Raw genomic sequence first — 5,582 nt, forward strand, 5'->3', positions numbered from 1 at the left:
TGTGCAACCAGATTATCCTTCTAGGATGTTTAGGGGTGGGGGGGAGGTACAGCAGTCCTTACAGGTGTATAAATGCGATACTGGAATCGGCAATTTGTCGTAAAACTAAAAGTTGTGAGAGGTTGAATCCCCCCCCCCACCTACTGGTAAGATTAAAAACCCCTCCCTTTCTAAAAACCTGGACACAGGCCTGGCTACTAGTATCTTCTTTTGCCTTAAAACAGAGGATCTGTTTCCCTGCCATTGTACTGATTATCCTGAAATTTTAAATTTTTGGCACTTACACACTGAAGCATCGCTTAAATATCACTCACAAGACTAGTGTATGAAATGAAAGAAGAAGAACAAATAAAAGTCTTAAAACAGACCTGTAGCTGAATCAAAATTCAGCAAACACCTAATGAGACTGCCGTGAATGTCTCAAGGTTCGACTAATAATGACTAAGGTGTTCCAACATATGAGCAGAAAACACTTCACTATCACATAAGGTGTGAGTTGTAAAGGAGAGTAATGCAACAAGATCTATCAAAACATATATTAAAAGCAATTATGGATCAATCAAATTTAGCTCTTTTGAGCATATCCTTCCATGTTGTTAAACTTCAGTCCAGATTGCTCCCTCACCCTACCATCCCACTTTCCAAAAAACAACTGCAAATGTGTGTGGCTCTATTTGTCTTTAAGCTTTCCCAACTTGTAATTTTATGACCCCCCCCCCCCCCCATTTATAAGCCTTAGTCACTACAGATGTTTGGCAGTATCTCAGTTTGTTATGATTATTACTCTTACGTACCAGGGGTTTGTTTGTCTTTTTTTTCCTATTTTGAAAACAGTTTTGAGAAGAGGGGGGGGGGGGCTTACCAATCTACAAGTTCATGACAGTTCATTTAAAGAGTAATCGTGTTTAATTACTACTTACTAGACCATCACCAGTAAGAGAACCCCATATTTAATTAAATATAATTTGATATACAGAGTTTGTACACTCCTCCAATACTCCTTCATTTAGGAAAATTTTTTGAAAGGCCCTTCAAACTCCTTCATTTAGGTTTTAACCCCTTCAAAACTCCTTCTTTTTTAGTTCAAGACTACATAATCTTCCTCTATGACAGAAACTTAAAATATTCCAATTACAACTTTGCCTTAAGGGCGATTTTCTAGTAATTTCGTGTATTCAGTTTCATAAAGATGATCATGATTTACAAATTGATCATACAAGTCGTAAAAGTTGAAGGTGAAAACATTAATAGATAACTAACACATTTCATAAGTAAAGTAAGACATGCTTTAATGGTGCTTGGCTATTTTTTCAAGTTTTATTATTATTGTTTTTCCCTCCACCACACTCTCAGCGGCAAAAGTCGGTTTATCTAATTAGTCAATACCAAAAATGCATCCGGCTCAAAAATAGCTATTGAAGTATTTTGCCTCGCTAAACACGAAAACCGCCATAAAAGGTTGAGATTAGCTCTAGTTTTCACGATACAGAGCCAACTAGGATAGGGTTGGGATAAAAAATCTCACTATGTAAAACCGAAATGGACTTCAAGAAATTTAAATTCTGGGAAGAGAAATGCCCAAAATCAGAATCTAGTAGATCCGCCTATTTCTGCTTCCACCCATGCAAATTCTGCTGGGGATAATGAAGAACTTCGTGAAAGTTGCGAACATTACAAGGAAATTACCAAGATAAATTGAAGCTAACATTAAGGAGAGACTTTTTAACGGCCATTCAAATACGCGCAATTGTGAAAATCACTGGTTTTGAAGGAAGAAAAAAACACTCAGGAAGCTTTTAAGGGTTGTAAAAGTGGCATCACACACTTATTATGACAATATGATTATAAAAAGTATGACATGTGACAAGAGGATCAGTAAAGTGAAGTGTGAGACTTTGTGAAAGGGGGAAGGTGGTCAAATATGTTGAAAAAAAGTTTGGCATCGTTTATATAAAGACAGTCCATTAGTACTCCTTCAAAATCTCATTTTACTCCTTCATTTTATTTCTAAAACTGTTGTACGAACCCTGTGAGAAGTATCATTGTTTCTTAAGTCACATTTTATTCAAAAATGCATAAAAATAAGATCCCAACTTGAAATTTTGGACTAGCAAAAATAAAATACAAAATGTTTTGAGAATTTGTAAGAAAAAAATCGTATGCTTTCAAAAAAATTTAAATTTCATTTTTTTAAATGAAAATTTATTATACTAGTCATGTAGTGTATCATATTAAACAGCAACTAATGTACTTTAAAATGCGTTTTACTAGATCTTTCTATCTATATTTGGTGCTGAGCATTTTTTTTTCTTCCTTTCGAAAAAGGACTCGTTTTTTGATGAAGATTTTTTTCAAACTTGGCTCTTGAATTACTTGTGGTTTTGTTGCAAACTTTGTTTTAACAAGTTCGTCAAGAGCTAAGCGAGCCTACATTCCCGTATGTAGACTTGGATTTTCTAATAATAGTTATTTGTCTCAGGATCCGAATAAATTCAAACATACCTTTTAGTAACTTGACTAACAATAATAAATCACTTCGAAATTTATTGAAATGAATTTTTGAAAAAAATGTGAGAAATTCCCAGTTCCAGTGCTTAATTTTAGTGATGTTAAGCAGGTTATGTTTCGCACCCCCATCCCTGCGTCATTAAAATTTTATGAGGGGTGAGGATGTTTTAGAAAGTATTTTTCTCTTTCATTGGGGGGGGGGGGAGGGCGATAGACACCCCCGGAAATTTTCGAATTTGAAGCCGTAAAAACGCGATTGCTGTCCATCTTTGGTATCAATTCCAAAAGAGAAGGAATCAAGTTCAAGGAATCGCCCTTAACAATTTTCAAAATTGTAGTCTGAAAACGCACTTTTGAGGCGGACCATCCTTTGGTTACATCGGTTAGAGCAGCGGTTCCCAAACTTTTAGGCCACGGAACCCTTATTAATGCTTTACTTTTATTTCAAGGAACCCCATTATTGTTCGTGACTGCGAGACGAAATATTTGCGATCTTTAAGTTAAATGTTAAAACACGGTTGTGGAAAATCTCAGACAGCGTAAGTTGAATGGGAAATTTTTCAAAATTGAAATCTTAAATACGCAATAGTAAGAAATCGTAGATGGCATCAGAAAGGTTGGGGTTCGGGAACTTATCCCCGAAAGTTTGTTGATATTACAGTTTTAAAAACGAATGTAAGGACACTTTTTTGATAATTCTGGCGCTATGTTGGGGTTGGAGGCGCTCCTCCCGGAATGTTCTTGAGAATAATGTACGAGAAACAAAATTTTATACGAGTTTCAATGATGTGGGAGATAAGTTTAGTTTACAAGTTTTCCTCTATAAATGCTTTCTAATTAAAGTCATAAAACCGTCACTGTATCTTCTTCATGATTTTACAGGAAAGGATGTAGATCGGGCGTTCTCTTCCGAAAATGTTTCGAAATTGAAATTCTAAAACTGAAAAAAAAATATATATATATATATATGATGACGGGGAGAAAGATAAAGTCGGAGATATACCCCGTAATTTTTCCGAAGTTGAGATCTCAAATACTCCTTCCATCTTTGATAACGTTACAGGAAAAGGAGTGATGTTCGGGACGTTCCGTTTTTTTTTTTTTTTTTTTTTTTTTTTTTTTTTTTTTTTTTTTCAAAATTAATGTTTCAAGTACGCAATAGTATAGTGCCTAGAATGAGTAGTGTTCCGATCGGCCAATGTCCGTATGTTACAAATATCGCAGTCTAATGGCGGATGAAAAAACTAAAACAAACGCACGCTGTAACGTATAAATTGCTTCTAAACTTAGGAAATGACAGAAAATTTTGTTCGCATGCATGATTTTTTGTTCTTTATTCATTTGAAAAGATTTTTCAAAGTCTTTTGGTTATTCTGACCCTTGTAAAAAGAGATTAGAAATCATTATTACGAAAGTAAAAAATTAATGCAGAACACACAGTAAGTTGTTCTGAAGCAGCCATTTTCACGATGTTGAATCCGGTATTCATAAATTTTTGGTTCGCTTCGAACAGCATTTTCATTTTGTACTGTTTTTTCTATACATTAGTACATATTATGTCCAATTTCGTGACATTTCCGGCATTTGTAGACATTTTTGTGACATTTCCGGCATTTGTTGACATTTTTGTCACATAGTTCACATACGTGACAGACTGTCAAGAGTAACATTTAACACTAGATAATTTATATCTATGACTATATGATTGGATATCAAAAGAAATCATCATGCATTTAATTCATTCGTCATGGAAATGATTTAACTGATAAGCGAAATCTTGTCAAGATATATTATTCTTTCACACAATACTAAAACCATAACCCTATAAACAGATTTTTGGCGAAACTCTTCCACCGATAATGACAGTTTTTGCAGAGCAATTAAGTAAAGTTGGCCTGATATTTTAGCGATAAAAATTCCAAGCTTTTATTTTTTATTGTTTAAATTCTTAACGTTCTTTCTGGATTTTTCAATCTGTTCTGTGATAAATATTTTCAAGAAAATGTGTTTGCATACTGTACATTTCAGTTGGATGCTATAGTAACAAGGTTATTTAAATCATTTATGTGGAATTAGGTTAAGGAAAAGCAGTAATTTTTCAGCATGACCCTAGTGTCTAGTCAATGTTGTCAAGTCCGCTTTTTTTCATTGAATTGAAAAACTGATATTTATTCAAATTCACTCAGAACAAGATAAATAAAATGTGTACTCACAGTTTATATCAGATATTTTTGATGTTACGCTGTTGCGAATGACGATTTCAAATGATGAATTACGCAAATAAAAAATACACATAACAAACAGTTTGTTTTGCCCAAAATGAATACGTGGAACGCAAAATGTTTAAGTTTTTTCGGCAGTTTTGTAAATCACCGCAAGGTAGCGTATTCGAGCTCTGGAGTTGCGAATAGAGAATTGAAATTGTTTGTAAATAGCTACAAATAGTAAAAAGAAAAAGTGCGATAGGTCATGCTTTGTTCCTGTATACAAGTGGCTACAGTGGTTAAAATATTTTCCGTTTAATTTATAGATGATTCTATCACTTGTTTCAAATGTCATGGCTACAATGAACTTTAAAAAGAAAATCACAATTATTTAACTTTCCATTGTATCAAATTCATTTTCATTATAAAAAAGGGGTATGGCTCCAAATCAGAGGCGGCGATTGGGGCTCATAAGTGGGGAAAGGGAGGGGGGCGCAAAAATAAATAAATAAATAAATTAAAATTAAAAAACAGAAAAAGTACAATATTTTGTTTGGGCTTGTTTTGAGAGCAGATAAGTGGAAATTGATGAAAATCTAACAACTTGATTCACCTTTTTCTTAGGGATTTGATGAATTATGTACACAATAACTTCCCTCGAAGAAACTTAGATATGAATTACTCTTACATTATTTATCCCGATATACAAAGTAAAATAAATAATTATGTTCTGAAAATTTTGATATTTCTGCTTTTTTGCAATTTCTAGTTTTGGTTCCTAAATTGGAAAAGAAAATAAATTTCCCATGAAAAGTGTTTGTGTGTGGGGGGGGGGATGTTTCGTAAACAGATGTACAAAGTAAAAGAAAT

Source organism: Uloborus diversus, chromosome 6 (assembly GCF_026930045.1).
Source record: "Uloborus diversus isolate 005 chromosome 6, Udiv.v.3.1, whole genome shotgun sequence".
Classification (NCBI taxonomy): domain Eukaryota; kingdom Metazoa; phylum Arthropoda; class Arachnida; order Araneae; family Uloboridae; genus Uloborus; species Uloborus diversus.